Source organism: Papaver somniferum, chromosome 5 (assembly GCF_003573695.1).
Source record: "Papaver somniferum cultivar HN1 chromosome 5, ASM357369v1, whole genome shotgun sequence".
NCBI lineage: Eukaryota > Viridiplantae > Streptophyta > Magnoliopsida > Ranunculales > Papaveraceae > Papaver > Papaver somniferum.
Genome location: NC_039362.1, coordinates 203,657,704 through 203,674,690, shown reverse-complemented (window position 1 = coordinate 203,674,690; position 16,987 = coordinate 203,657,704). Strand labels below are relative to the sequence as shown.

The 16,987-nt window shown below is 40.5% G+C and overlaps 1 pseudogene; it reads left to right on the top strand.

Moving 5' to 3' along the window:
- Nucleotides 1-15,736: 15,736 nt before the first annotated feature.
- Nucleotides 15,737-15,915, top strand: LOC113284682 (annotated as a pseudogene).
- Nucleotides 15,916-16,987: the final 1,072 nt, after the last annotated feature.

Below are 16,987 nucleotides of genomic sequence, written 5' to 3'. Positions count from 1 at the left end.
ACCCTCGCCCTTATACTCAAAAAACAATTAGACGAGCATAAGGGAAGATGGTGCGAACAACTACACAATGTGTTATGGGCATACAGGACAACACGAAGATCCGCCACCGGGGAATCCCCGTTTCTTCTAACTTATGGAGCTGAAGCAGTCATACCTACGGAAATCCTCATGCCAACCACGAAGACCGAAGCTTGGGAGAAAAACCTCACAACAGATATGATGTTAGAAAGGTTGGACGACTTGGAAGGAAGAAGGGAAGTAGCATTGCAAAAGATGGAAAATTATCAACAAAGACTAGCAAGGGAGTACAACAAAAAGGTAAAGCTACGGAATTTTGTAGAGGGACAGTATGTGTTGAGAACAATCCCACGGTATCAGCAAGAAAAGAAATGGGGAAAGTTAGCACCTACGTGGGGAGGACCTTTTATAATACACGACGTTGCGGGTAACGGTTCCTACTACCTTCGTAATCTAAAAGGCGAGGTCCTCCGGCATCCTTGGAATGCTAAGTGGCTCAAACCATACTTCCCATAGGAGCAACGCAGATTTGAATCTGCTTGGAGTGTACTAGAAGAAGAAGGGAGCCTGACCGCTCCACATGTTTCTATCTCTGGAAGAGGAATTGCAGGCCTCAACTTATCAATCAAACAAGCTTTCAAATTATCAAGTCAGTGGAATCTGCCGACAATATTGGGGAAAGTAGTTAATCTACAATCTCTCAGGGCTCCCCCATCAGTGTCCATAAGTGTAGGACCAGGGGGAAGGCACCCAGCAGAAAGAGATACCCAACCAATCTTAAGGCAACGGGTCGACAGAATGGGTGTGTAAATATTTTAATCCCATATCCTAGAACGTTTCCCCGGCCCCCACCGTCTGGGAATCCTCTGGCCCAGGATTCGCCAGCGGGGTGACAGGTCTCAAGACGATCACGAAGGTACCGTCCTTCAGTATCGCACCCAAACACTTAAAAACTTTTGTTTTGTTTTTTCACAAATGCTTAAATAAAAAACAAACCAACATTGCAAGTATATCAAGAAGAGGATTCATTTCATAAAGGATGATTACTAGAAGTGAAAGGCCAAATTCAAGGATACACAATAAAAAAATATTCCTTTTACAGGATATCAGCAAAAAATATCCTTGTTACATGATTACAAAAAGTGAAAGGATAATGATGCCGCGGACCCTACAGAATGCTGCGGTCTCTACCTAGATGGCGGCCCCATCGGCAGGATTATTCCGCAGACTTAATGGGACGCTCCCACCAGAAGAGGGGCCCGAGGAGCTGGGCAAGGCAGAAGGAACGGGACGACGAGGATAGTTCTTCACGAGACCATGTTCGTTCCTTAGGCCAAGTTCTATCCTCTCCAGCATCTTGTTCGTCTCCTCAGCCAATTGACAACGAGCCTTGTGCTTAATAACTGTTGTCCGCTGTTGGGCTTGGGATAATAACGAAGATAGCCGATTCACTTCTCTAGAAGCAGCACCAACGGCCTCCTCGCGGGTTGCTGCTAAATTCTTGAAGTGATTGGTCTGTTCTTCCTGCTGCGCTAGGGAAGATTGAGCCTTTTCAAGTTTTTCATTTGTGACGCGAAGGCGTCCCTCGAGCTCTAAAAAAGACAACACCACGGAGTTAGCGTAGAAAAAAAACATGGTCACACTCGATGAAATGGGATTATACCTTCGACACAAGCCGAAGCCTCTTCATACTCATTAACAACCGCATCTCGCGCTTCATCAAGATGGTCATATTCCGCGGATAATTTCTTATAGTCTAGTTGAAGGTTGGTGAGAGTAAATTGACAGGCATCTAATTCTACATGCTTCATCGAGTCCATATGACGAAGGTGGTCGACCTGTTTATTTATCTCTGAGACCCCTTTGCTGAGTCTGTACATGCACACTTCAAGATTCCTCTCAGACTCGGCATGACGAGCTACGTCGGCACGGGACGCGGAAAGAGCATTGCTGAGAGCGTAGACTTCAGCACGAGCATCATCTCTTTCTCTGGCAAGACAGAGCATATTATCCTGGACCCCTGAAAGAGGAATGGATCGAGCCGTCTGTAATTCTCTTCCAGCAGCTGAATCCTAGATTCCAACAAGGAAGTACGCTCACGGGCTTCCCGCAGATTATCACGGGTCCACAGCAGTGTGCCATTAAATAAAGCACGATCATGGTTGTATAGATTTGCATGTCGACCATCTGAACATGCCGTGCGCGCCATACCTCAGCCCGAGCATCCCATTTCTTAGCTTCACTCTTAATTTTCTCAACCAAATCTCTAATACGAGATTTTTGCCGAGCTCTTTCGTTTCGAAGCCATATCAGCTCGGGGACGCCACCCACTGGAGATAGGGTGGGGAGACTCAGACAGAACAACTAAGAAATAGAAGAATGACGACATACTGCGAGGGAAAAGAACCAAACCTGTGAAAGTGGAAACTTGGCTACGAGTTTGCTCTAACTCAGCGCGCACAGCAACAAGTTCTGAACGAAGACCTGCCTCTGCTTCACCCAGCTTTTCTTTCTCCTTAAGGCTTTTCTTCAGTTCTTCTATTTCCACCTCAGCCGCAGATAATTCCTTTTCTCGGTGACGAAGCTTAGCCTCGAGCTTCAGAGATTTCGCTTTGAAGAACTGATACAGCACGTGGTTACAATGCTCACTCCTCATCATCTACACATCAAGATGACAAAACATTATTTCACCGAAGCATTTGATCGTCACGTAGAAGTATGTACGAAAATTTACCTCCAGCACACGCTGCTGCGGAAAGCCATATTGATACCCGTCGGCGATGGCTATCATATCGGCAACGGAAGTAGGAGGCTCCGGCACAAGGGTAGCTTCGGGAACAGTCAACCTTTTTCCCCAGGCTTCAGACACCCGCGCCTTAGAAGACATCTCCATCATGCGACGGGTATACGCGGTTGATTCCTTTTCCCCAGCAACAACAGGGGCGGGATGAGAGACAAATAGAAGATTCTTTTACTTGAACCAATCCATGATGGCGTCCTCACCCTCAGACGTCGGCGACTGGGGAAGATTATCAGCAGGCGCATCAATGACAGATTTTCCCTTCTCTGACACGACCCCCTCAGCACAAATGTTGGCATGCTCCTCCGCGCCTACATGCACAGCAGGCTCCTCCGCACCAACATCTTCTACAGTAGCGTCCCCATTACCATCACCACCAAGCACATCCCAATCATCATTGGGGGAAAGTAAAGAGAAGTCCTCGGGAAAATCGAGGGCTTCGTCAAAGAACTCCCCCGTGGAGTACATCCGATCAAAAGAAAATTCTTGAGAAGCGGGAAGGGTATCCGCGGCATCACCAGCAGGGACGGAAACATCCCCGATAACAACGTCATCAGCCACCACGGCTTTGTTCCTTCCTTCATCACCAGCATGACCAGCGAAGACCTCTTTTTCGACATTGATAGGGGAGGTACCAGTACGTTCCTCCCCATCTGTAATCTCATCCTCAGCAAACTCTTCGTTCACTGGACTAGTAACTTCTTCTTGGGCTTCAACCTCGCCCATCACAGTAGTAGAAGACTGCTTCGACCTAATCTTTTTCTTCTTCAACACCTGGAACCAACACCACAAAAAGAATTATTTTTCCCGACTGATGGAAGTTTTAAAAAAGAAGCGCAGCTAGAATCCGCGTACCTGAGCAGCTGAGGTATTCTTCGGTGGGAGTATAGCACCGGAACCTTCCTCCTCGTCTCCCTCTACGACGTCAAGGGCATAAGGAAAATTCATTCCCGCAAAGTTCAGACGCCAGGGACAGAAATCTCCATAGCGAACAGGAGGAGACTCGCGCGGCTTACTATTCTCGGTAGGCCGCCAACCGCGGGGACCAGGAATCCAACCGTAAGCCCACGGACCAACTATCTCGATAACGGTGGCGTGCCACTCGTAGTCATGATCGCGCTTGATCCTCTCTCGCGCGGGGAAGAGTTTTCGACGACTAGACGCCTCCGTGCCAGGAACATACTTCAGCTTGGCATCGATGACCTCATTTAACAGACGAATCTCGCCCTGAGGAGCAGGGAGATTCCGAAGGCTGACACTCCACGGCTTGCGATTCCTACTATTGACGTAATCACCGATGGAGTTATTGAAATTCTCAGGAGTATACCATTCCTTCTCCATGGGATTGGGGACGTAACAAGTCATCGTCTTCATCATCAAACAAGGAAACAGTAGCAGAGAATTCACAAATCAACACAGCGTGAAACAGTGGAAATAAGAAAAGAAAAACTTACCGGCAAAAACAGCAGTAGAAGAAACAAACAGGGGAAGCGGGCGTGATTAATGCTAAGGTGGAGAGAATTTAAGATCACAGGTCCAGTGAAGACTGACAGAGAATTTAAGATCACAGGTACAATGAAGACTGACAGAGAATTTAAGGTCACAGGTTCAATGAAGACAGACAGAAAATTTAAGGGCTGAAAAAAGAATGAAAACTGAGAGAGCGTTTAGGAAGAATGAAATTAAATTTTCTTTCTATCCTTAAAATACCCGAAAGAAAGAGAAGGAAATTAAGGGACGAATAAAAGACGTGCCCAAGTATCTAGGAGAAGTTATTAGGAGTGAGAAGAATATGCGACGATAGTTTTTCTTCAAGGCACCCATTAGTCATTCAAGCCCGAAGAAAAGGGGCAAATTGTGTACACATATATCTCACTATCAGACACGTGTATATAAAAAGATACGTGGAAAGCATGCAGGCCAAAACATCAAAACATGATGCGTCACGAAACACCAAATAAACCCCGAGGAGTTACTTTATCTCATCCCCAAAAGAGAATCTAAGATCAACGGTGGAGAGAAAGTTAGCTGACACGGACTGACAGGGGCAGAAGACACTTGTCTGACACGAGCAGACCCCTCAACTACCCGCATTAAACACTCTGAGCAGTGTACGTGTCGACCAACCTGTGGAACGAGCGAGGATTCCTCTGCGGTATCAAGGGGCAAACGCAGACCTCCGCGTGATGGACGCAAGGACACAAGAAGATAAGGTTCCAACGGTCTTCAGAGATGGGTCCCACGTTCTAACCTTATAAATACCCAATCTCCACCAAGAGGAAAGGGGATCGGAAAAATCAGGGAGAAAAGGAGAGAGAGAGAGATTGCAAGGGTAAGTTAATCACTTAGAAGAGAGAAACATGTAAACCCAAAAGTCATTCGACTATTCATGTAACCGTGAAGAACATAGTAAAACAACAAACCCCGTGGATGTAGGCCTTAGTGATGAACCACGTAAACCTTGGTCTTATTTATATTTCAGCACTTTACATTTATTTAGCTCCATGGATGTTTACTTATATGTTTTGTTTTCCTTAATACTTATATCCCATGCGCAAACGCCTCGCATGGAGTTATTAGATGAGGCCATGATAAACCCGAAGGTTTTGAGCCAATGAATCAACACCAGGATATCATCATCACAATCTCTTTAGATGATAATGATTGATTGTGAGCGTTCGGACCCCCTTGCAGGTTTGTGTGCTCACAAGTTTAGTTTGCCAAATCTTCCAATAAAGATGCATGTTCCATTATACCGTGTACCTGAATTTGTTGTCACCTCAATCAATACCAGTCTTGATGACATTGGTCGGTAATTGTACCCTACCTCACGCAGAAAATACAGTACCCATCCCAGTCTCTAGGTTTACGGTTAAGAGTGTATACTGGGAAAAAAATATATTTACTAAATGGAAAAACACATTTAGTAGGACGGACAACCCTACCATACTTTATAACTTTCACGTTAAGTAGAAAATGCTAATGAAGATACAATACACTTTTTTTTGGCTAAAATCAACCTGCTTTACTACAATTTCTTTTGCTATCTGACTGACACATTGCTCCCTTCATTCCACCCAACGATTCTTCATCTGCGCATACTCTGGGCCAAATGTTGTTTCTGTGCAGTAGGTTGAAGCATCAGAATCCTGGAGTGTCAAGTAAGGCCATCCACCATTCTCTATGAACATCTCCGAGAAATATGTTGTTTCCTTTTAGTAGGCCAAAGTATCAGAATCCTCGAGTTTACAGTAATCACATCCACCATTCTCTATGAACTTGTCCGGGGAATCAGCTATGCTTTTCACTATGGCCTTCCGGTCTAGTTTTTCGGCGTTCACATAGTATTTCACGAGATTAAAGTTAAGGCGATCTTTAATGCAAGCAAACGACTTTAAGGGAATTGAATTGATTGCAAGCACAGTGACCTCATTAAATTCCTTAAAGATGACTGTCATGTCAATTTCTCTAGGTCTTAGCAGAGTCAGATTAAAAATCTCAATTTTCCTTGGTGGGGTAACAGCCAGAGGTGTTTTTACATGCAGAACAAGGTGAAATAAAGTCAGTGCAAAGGCAGTTGATGCCTTTGAAGGAAGAACCCCATAAAATTCCTTCTCCTTCTTTAACTCTTCGAAGGATCTCGATCGAGTATTAACTTTGTCGACAAAGTTCTTTAAATAAATGTTTATTAACATTTAAAAAAAATACTTGGAGGAGAACCAAAAAGATAAAAATGTTAGAGTACTGCTCGGTCGAATTCGCATGTGTTGCTATCTCAAGTATGTTTGTCAATGTTAGTGATCAAAACTATAAGTCTTGATTTATAGCATATTTAAGTATTTATAGATGTCTCGGACTTGGACATAGATTGTGTAGTTGAGCCTAGTTTTCACGGAGTTCATCATTTGAAGATGAAGAACTACTAAGGGGAGCTTTTGGAACTTCTTCGACAAAAGGTATGTGGAGACTTGAACTCATCTATCACTTGGAAAGTCTATTTCTGTTATATATCCTATATTGAGACATAAGTCGTGTTACGATATAGTTTTCTTTATACATATTTGAGATTTCGAGATGAGTATATCTCGCTTACATATTTATCGAAATATGTGTTGGTAAGCTTTCGCTTCGACCAAGTTCATCTTATGTCATGAAAAAATTGCCGAGTAACATCTTACATGGCTTGTATGATACAATCATTTGATGTAGGCTTGGATTGTTTCGATAATGATTATTTCAATATGTTGAAAATTGCTTTGATGCTAATAATGTGTGAAAACGGCTATTATCATTATAGAAGAATGTTACAATGATTGAATTAAAGAGTTTAGAATTTTGTAACCATCTTTGGATATAAGCATAGTGTGTTCGCACATTAGTGTATAAGTCCAAAACCGGGAACCTAAAGTATGCATACTTGTGTGTATATAAAAAGGTTGTAGGAGACTGGGTAAGTACGTGTACCCGTACGCATACTGGCGGAAGTTCACGTCCGTGAATTTCTGCTGAGTTTGAAATAAAAAACCAAACTCATCCGTCTACCTAAAGTACGCATACCCGTACGCATACTGGCTGAAAATTCACGTTCGTGAATTTTTGCTGAGTTTGAAAACCAAAACCTAACTCAAATCCGATTACTTAAGTACGCATACCCGTACACATACTTAAGTGTGTTACTTTTCTAAAATCGGTTGTACATGAACCTAAACATTTATCATTAAGGAATGCAATCTTTACAAACCGTGGCTATAATGTTCATGTATTGAATCGAGTGAATCAAACCGATTTTGCTTCAATTGCGTTCTTGTACAGTTCTATGAGAATATAGCAATTGAACAACTCTTTAACTAGTTTCATATTAGAACTAGTTATGCTTAAGATGAATAAGGTTGATATGAGAGTAACCATATGGCTAACGGTTAACTATTTGTGAACCAACATGGTGTACACGTTTAGGTACAGTTACATAAACCTAAATGAGGGTACATTTCATTTGTGTGTAACAAGCTAAGTTCGATCTAACGGTTGAAAGATATTAGCTTGGTTGAATCAGGTTTTTCATTTAACGGTGATTATTGAATGCTTTGTTACCAAGGTAACTTGGATTGCAAACCCTGATTTGAAAACTATATAAAGGAGAACTCTAGCAACTGGGAAACCTAATCCCCACACCTCTTGTGTGTTACTAGTTGTCTAACTAGAGTCGATTATCCTTTAACCTTTGGTTTCTTCTCGAGACCCTGTAGGTTAAGGACTTGAAGACTTCACTGGGATTGTGAAGTCAGACCCAACTATTATCTTTGTAGTTACGTGATCAGATCTTGTTGTTTCTATCGTGTTGAGTAGAATTGAAATAATTGACTCGTGATTAATATATCTGATAGGCAAGATAGAAAAATAATCACAAACACCTTAGTCTCATCGTTTGTGATTCCACAATATCTTCTTTCGCTTGTCGATTAAGATTATTATGGGGTGATCGATAATTCTAGGATGTTCTTCGGGAATATAAGTCTGGGTTATCGATTGGTTCCTGTTCAGCTTGATTTATCAAAATACGGAACAAAAAACTCTTGGGTATTTCTTTGGGAGACAGATTTATTCAATCCTATAGACTTTTCTGTGTGAGACATATTTTTCTATCAAGTCTTCGACTTTGGGTCGTAGCAACTCTTAGTTGTGGGTGCGATCAGCTAAGAGAATCAAGTGCGTAGTATCCTGCTGGGATCAGAGACGTAAGGAGCGAATTGTACCTTGAATCAGTGTGAGGTTGATTAGGGTTCAACTACAGCCCAGTCTGAAGTTAATTAGTAGTAGGCTAGATTTTGTAGCGTCTTAATACAGTGTGGTGTTCAATCTGGACTAGGTCCGGGGATTTTTCTGCATTTGCGGTTTCCTCGTTAACAAAATTCTGGTGTCTGTGTTATTACTTTTCCGCATTATATTTTGTTATATAATTGAAATATCACAGGTTGTGCGTTAAGAGCAATCAATTAGAATATCTAACATTTGGTTGTTGATTTACATTGATTGACACTTGAACATTGGTCTTTGGTACCGTTCAAGTTTCTCCTCTTATATTCAATCAGGCTCGCAGATTTTTATTTATAGATTGCGGATTGAATTAAGAGTTAAAGATATTAAAACTCTTTGATACGCTTTGCTCTAGATTGAGTCTGACTTTCTAGTTGATTCTCTATAAAGTGTATTGGTGTAAGTTTTCTCAGATTGTCAAACGAATTATTGGGTGTGATTATTAGACCCCTGCATTTTCAAAAGGTACATCACATTCGCACAAACGGGTGGTCTAAGCGCAGTGGCCAGGCATGCGACATGCAAGGAAATAAATGTTTAAAAAGATAAAGGTACATCACCTAAACGGGTGGTCTGAGCACAGTGGTGGCCAGGCATGCGACATGCACGATAAATGTACATACATCATGCACCTTCACACAGACGGATGGTCTGAGCACAATGGTATATAAAGGTAAGGAAGTGTTTAAGCTCACTTCTTCTTCTTCTTGTTGCTTTCTAGTTATATAGCCACCACAACATCATTTCTTTTTTAGATCTGAAAACCCTCATACAACTAGAGATCCATGCTATGTTCGATCAACAATAACGACAACAAAATCATGGAAGATGTCCTAACATCATCACCGACATCTCAATGTCATTATGACTTATCCTCTCATAAACTAAATGTATGCTCTTTACGCCGTTCATCTTACTAGGCTAGTTATAAATTAAAATATGGTCCCCCACCACCAAAGGGTGGTGCCCAAAAATGGTTCATCAAAAAGAACCATTTTTGGGGATCATGGTTTTTTTGTGGGGATCATGATTCTAATTTTAGGCAAGACATTGTAAGTAGTCCTAAGTCACCCCTTATCTAAATGTTTTTCTTAATACCAAACTTACCCTCCCTAATTAAATGTGTTAGTTTAATGATTAATGAGTTATTAGTTAATGATTAGTAATGATTAGTGATTAGTATGATTAGTATGATTAGTAAGGATTAGTTACCAGTAAGAAGTTCGGTTACAAAAAACTGAAATTTTTCCTTGCGATCAAATCGAACTCTATATTTGGTGTGACCATTAAATAGTTCGGTTATAAAAAAATTTAAAACTTTTTACGATCAAACCGAACTTAAAGTTCGGTTAAGAAAATGTTTTTGCAACTAACCGAACTATTAGGGTTCGGTTGAGAAATGCTTTTTGCGACATAACCGAACTAAGGTTCGGTTGAGAATTTTTTTTTGCGAAATTCCTATCCGAACTTCTCTCTGCAACTTCCATTTTCAACTCACTTTGATGGTTAATACTCATTTTTCAATCGAACGAGGAACGTCAAGCAAAGAGAGAAGAAGAAAAGGATAAATTTTTTTTCAAAACTAAAAAATTTCGATTCCTCCTATTTTTGTTTTTGATTTTGATTTTGGTTAATAGATTCATTTAGATTAGATATATATGATTCGATTTATATAGTTATTAGGTTAGTTTAATTTAAATTAAAGTAAAGAGTAAATGTGTACTTACCTAACTTTAGGACACCCCTTATAAGTATTGGAAGGTTGGCCTAATAAGATCATGGTCCACTAAAAAAACCATGGTCCCTAAAAAATGGTTCATCAAAAAATCTTGCCATCCAACCTTGGGCCTTGCACCTAAAATTGGGCCAACCACCAACCTGCATTCCATGAAACCTAATAGGGCAGCCGGGGCAGGGTATATAAAGGAACGATTTTTTGGGGACCATGGTTTTTTTGGGGGACCATGGTTTTATTTTGGGTAAAGACATTAGAAGTAATTTTAGGTCACCCGATATCTAGTTATTTATTTAATACCTAATCTACCCTCTTAGTTAATTTTAGGTTATGATTAGTGAATGATTTAGTTAAAAACAATTAGTGAGATTAAATTAAAAGATGGGTTTATTATTAGTTGAGTATAATTATTGAGAGAGTAGAGTTAGAGAAGATGAAGGAGAAAAACATGGAAAATAATTTTTATTTCCAGTTCACTAAGTTTGAGTATTCAAATGATGAAAACTCATCTGATTCTTCATCTCCATCCTCTCCTAGAATATTTGTTAATCTTCAAAATGATCCGGATTTGAACTGGATTTTGAACAGTTCGGTTACTTTATATGAAGAACAAGTAACCGAACTCATCTAAAGCTGTAGTTCGGTTTCCCCGTGAGATGAACAAGAAACCGAACTCATCTGAAAGTGTAGTTCGGTTACTTGTTCCAAACACGCAGGTTACCGAACTCTCAAATAATAGAATTTCTAAGAGTTACAGCGTTATGTTCGGTTGGTTCTCAACTAACCGAACTTTGGTGTACAAAGTTTGGTTGGTTCGCAAACTGCATGCACTTTTGATCTAACCGAGTTCGGTTCTTTCGCAAACTTGAACCTAACAGCTAACCAACCGAACTCTGAGTTCGGTTTCTGCGATAAAATTCTGAAGTTACCGAACTTAACAAACAAAAAAAATGTGAAGTTCCAGTGTCTATTGGCTAAGTTCGGTTACTTTGTAGTTTTAAATTTTTTTGCGAACAAACCGAACTCTATTGGCTAAGTTCGGTTATTTTGGAACTCAACATAGTGGCCACAACAACACAGTTCGGTTAGACTAGATTTGTTTTTTCGGTTCTAAGGGTGGAGTTCGGTTACTTTGTATTTTTAAAAATTTTTGCGAAACAACCGAACAGAGAGTTCGGTGACTTAGTTTTAAATCCAATAGAACCGAACTGTTCTTCGTGTTCATCATTTTCAAGAAGTTCGGTTAGTAAACTAGGATTTTTTGGAAAATCGGCTTAACCGAACATGGCTCTGTAACTCCTATTAAAATCCTATTTTGATGATTTCTATTCGATTGAAGCAATCAAAATCAAATTAAAGTGAAGGGTTTGTTGGAAAATACCTCCGGAGTGGTCCCATGGAAAAATCAGGTTGCGGCTGGCATCTTTTATACTCGATAAAATTATTATGTAACCGAACTTAATTGTGATTGCATTGATGTTGTTACATTTCTTAAATAGGCGGTGGCGGTGGTGGTGGGAGGAGGTGGTGGTGGTAATCGGTGGTTGGTGGTGGTGATAATCGGAGCTGGTGGTGGTGGTAATCGGCGGTGGTGGGCGGTGGTGGTGGTAATCGGTGGTTGGTGGTGGTGATAATCGGAGGTGGTGGCGGTGGTAATCGTCGATGATGGGAGGTGGTGGTTATACATATATATATATATATAGGTGGTTATTGTGTTGGTTTTAAATTAAATTAGGTTAAGGGTAGATTAGTCATTTCAATACTTTAGGACACCCTTTATAACCATAGGGTAGGTGGCCTAATAAGATCATGGTCCCCAAAAAATCATGGTCCCCAAAAAAAATCGTTTATATAAAGCTAAGGAAGTGGCTTCGCTTCACTTCACATCTCTTGCTTAGTAGTAGAGTGAGCCTCCACAGTATTCTTTCTTCTTTAGGTCTGAGAACCCTAAAACAACTAAACCATAAACATATAGAAATCTTCATTAATCAACAGCAGCAGCAGCAACAACACCATGGAAGATGTCTCAACAGCATCACCAACATCTCAATATCATTACGACTTCTCCTCTCATAAACTAAATGTTTGTCTACCATGACTTTCATCTTGTCAAACCCACATCTTAAAATCAGGTAATAATATTGTTATGTTGTTTTTTACTGGAATTCATACTTTCTAAGTTGTAACTGAATCTCACCAAAATTCATACTTTCTCTGCAGTTGGAGCTAGGACACTTGGGAAGAATACGATTAAATTGCTCTGTTAAACTGAGAAGATGAGTAAAAATGGGGGCGACAAGTATCGCCTAAAAAATGTTTCTTAGATTTTCATTTATGTAAGAAAATGAGATGTACTCAATTGAAATAATCTTACTGCATATTTTCATTTAATCAAATCGAAGTGATCTGTTTCCAGTGAGCTATGCATGAATTCATTGACTAATTAAAAATGTCAGAAATTGACAAACTGCAGATAAGAAATCTTCCGAAGCTGTGAATCATTTTAAGGCATTTGATAATCTCTCAAAGTAAATAGATTTGAGCTATATAGCAGTCACCTTTGATGGTGTTTTTAGAGACACCACCCTTTGGTTTAAGATGGTTACCTTTGGAGTTACGACGTTTATTACGTTTGTTACCATTTTTGCTGGATTCAGATTTTCCTTCATGTCCTTTCTTTGATGGAGCATTCTCTTCTAGGATATGAGGTTTGTTGGACATGTCTTTGCTCAGCATCAGGATCTTGTCCTTGCAGCACAATAGTTCCTCAACTTGAATCCTTTTCCCCAGCTCTATCATGGTGATTTCACGAGTCTTGTGTCGCAACTTCCTTTTGTACTCGTTCCACGAAGGTGGAAGTTTTTCTATAACTGCAGATACTTGGAAAGGTTCATCAATAACATTTCCTTCAGCAAGTTTCGTTGATGATCAGCTGAAGTTCCAAGAATTGATCGACCACAGGTTTTTCATCGGTTATTTTGTAATCAAGGAACCTAGCTACCAAAAACTTCTTGCTTCCAGCAGCCTCAGCGAGATATTTTTCCTCCAAGGCTTCCCATTAATCAAAAGCAGTAAAATTGTCTTTTGCATTATAAAAATCATACAAGGAATCATCCAAGCAGTTGAGAATATGATTTTTGAACATGTAATTCTTCCTAATCCACCTATCCAGTCTATCTTCATAACCACGGTCATGAAGCCTTCTTGAGGGTTTTTGTAAAGCAACTTCATCTAACCTTTGGTCTTTGAGGAAAAACAACATTTTTGATTGCCATCTTTTAAAGTCTTTTCCACTAAATTTATCCGGTTTGTCAATAGTACTTTTACCCATGTTGTTACGGAAAACCAAAAGTAGTCGGGTATTATCTTTAGATTGTTGGAAATATTGACAACAATTGAAAAAATACTGTGAAAAATACTTAGCTCGAACCAATGGTTGATTTCTGATGCAGCAGCAAATTGTCGCAGAATAATAGAGGCACGTATGATATACGCTGTCCTAAAGACAATATTCGTCGGCTACTTCTCTTGTAGAGAGATGATATAGCCATATCAACGAGATGCCTCAAGGATACAACTATCGTTAGCGTTCCTCATTGTAGCATACAAGAGAACACCCTTAGAACTTGGCAGCAATGATTAACAAAACTTAAAACAGAGAAAACTGGGTGGTAACTGTTTACAGAAAACAAAGGAGCAGAAGAAGAGATGTTTCTCTGTTGTGTGTAATTGAGCTGAAAACTCCTCTATTATATAGTGTTCAAGAAAAATTTGGACGTTAGAAATAATGGAATAAGATTCCCATGCGTATGACAAAAGAGGGACAGAGATTCTCACTTTGTCAGGAAAACAGTCACTCAGAAAACTGTGTAAAAGAAAAGGCTGTAAAGCTGCTGACTAGAAGACTGTGTAAAGTGAAAGTTTTTGTCTGTCCAAGAGAAGCATGCGAACAGAAAACAGTGTATGCTTTTGTCAGTCAACAAAGAAGCACGCGTGTCAGACACATAAGATTCTAGTGAACCCACACCCGACCGGACGGCGGCGTGCGTGCTTCGGTGCGAAGCACCGCGCGTACGGGAAAGGCAACCTTTCCCTAGTCTAGGTCTTCTCTCTCACACAAAAGTGTGTTGACCCAAAGGGCCATGTCCTTTAGCCAATTCTATGGTATTTAAGTCTAAAACTGTACTTTTAGATTTTAGTCTATGTGGGACTATTGTTTTATCAATTCAAAAGAAAAAATAACTAGTGGGCAATAGGTCTAGGGATCAAAACATAGTCCATGCATATTTGGTTTTAAAACAAAAAACCCGTTTTTTTCTAACATTCCCATCACAGTAGCTTGCTGCTGGGGTTCTCACGCGTCGCTGCACTCCTGGAAAGGCCTTGCGCACCCCTACCAAAACTAACAAAAAACATTCAGTTCTTGCTTATGCTGTGGGTCATTATAAGCAGTTTAGTCTAGTCATTATGCTGATAAGTCTCAAACCCGATATCTCAAACTTGTCTGCACTTTCAAGTATGAATCTAAGCATTTGTATTCCAGTTTTTTGTTCTGTTGTGCGCCACCGGAATGAAGTAATTTCCAATTCAAATGCGCTTTTTAGTTAATTGAAAAAATTCTTTATGAAAATTCAGTCATGAAGCAACTCCTTCCTCCCAAATTAGCCCATGTCTTAATCTGACAGTATTCTTCATATGTGTGCAAGTTGGTATTGTTCGAAACGGAACTGTCTTGGTATCTCCCATATTTTGCATCCATGAAGCATTGGAATAAAGACCTTCTGAATAAGGCTTCCTACTATAACAGCTTTCCTTAGGTTGCAAGTCTTTGAGCATAAATCAAACTTCTTTGTTCCCAAAAATGAGCAAGAAAACCAAAATGTTGGGCTTAGTTAGAGAACCAAGAATGCAGTGCCATGACCCCAAGCGTTTTCGTCGGACTCTTTCTTTCTTTGCTTAGTTAGAAGTACAAGCTTTCCATCGTAATCAAAAAATATAGTGATAGAGTGGGAAGTGGATCCTTGGAGTATCATAACAATTAGCAATCCAAACTATAGTTTACTAGGATCATGGTCGCAATCAGAATACAATGGGTTGTATCCAAAACCAAATTACCAGAGGGTCAGAGCCAGTAATTTTTTTTTGGTAACTAAGGAGGAGAAATAGCAGTACTAACTTCATATATTTTGAATGAAAAAAGAGGGAATTACTTTCAATGGAGTGACAGATATGTAGCGGAGATATGACAGGATACTTGTGAATCCTTATGTTATACTAGTTTTATAGCTTTTGTCCCACGCTGGTTACCGTGTAAGACATTGAGAATATTGTGAGCTATAAAAGATGAATCGCTAGACTTAAAGAATCTCATACCTTTCTCGGCCTTTTGGCTAAGATCAAGTGTAGTATCTGTTCTTATCAGTTTGGGACGACACGATATTAAATTAATTTTTTTCATGGGGGAGTTCCCATCACAGAAGCTTGCTGCTCTGGGGTTCTCACGGGTCGCCTTTGCGTTGCACTACTGCAATGGCTTGGCGCACCCCTACCAATCCTTAAAACATACGGTTCTTGGTTTTGCTGTGCATTTGGTGTTCTTGTTTGCTGTGAGGAGCAGTGAAGTCTTGTCATTGTGCTGAAGTATGCAGAGCATTTGGATTCCACTTCCAGTTTTTGCTCAGCATTCGAGTCTTATGCTCTCATAATGTGAACACGTAAATCACGTAGGCATCTATATGTTCACAAACAATATTCAAACTCTAGGTGCCAACTCGTGCTGATAATACAATGGCATTGATTCCTTGGCTCAAAATCTTCGGGTTTATCATAGCCTCATCTAAGAATACTGCGAGTGGCGTTTACGCAAGGGGAGATAAAGTAAACGAAGCATAAAAGTAAAACTCATGAAGCGTTAGACAAAAATAAAGTGTTGAAGTGTAAATGAGACCGGGATTTACGTGGTTCAGCACTAAGGCCTACATCCACGGGGTTGTTGTTTCACTATGTACTTGATGATTACAAAGATAGTCGAGTGACTTTGTAGTTTACATGGGTCTGTCTATTGTATAGGACTAACTTACACTTACAATCTTTTATCTCTCTCCTCCTGCCCCAGTCTTTTCCGCCCCCTTCACCCTTGGTGGAGAGGGGGTATTTATAGGGTTAGAGTGTGGGACCCATCTCTGAAGGCCGTTGGAACCTTATCTTCTTGTGTTTTGTGTCCACACGCAGGGGTCTTCGTTCGTAACTTCATCACGCAGAGTCATCCTCGTTCGTTCCACGGGTTGATCGACACGTATGCTGCTCAGAGTGTTTAATGCGGGTAGTTGAGGCGCCTGCTCGTGTCAGGCAAGTGTTTTCTGCCTCTGTCGCGTCCATGTCAGTACATCTTCTCTCCATCGTTAATCTTGGCTTCTTTTGGGGATGAGATAAAGTAGCTCTTTGGGAGTTATTTGGTGCTCCGCAGTACAGCGTGTTACCGGAACATCCTTTAACTTCTGCCCTTAGATTTTTTCGGGCGAAGATCCAATGTCGGCGGGATGGGCATCTTGGCTGTGGGCACATGTCATCATGCTTTGATGACTTTGTCCGCATGCTCTCCACGTATGTTCCTATGTACA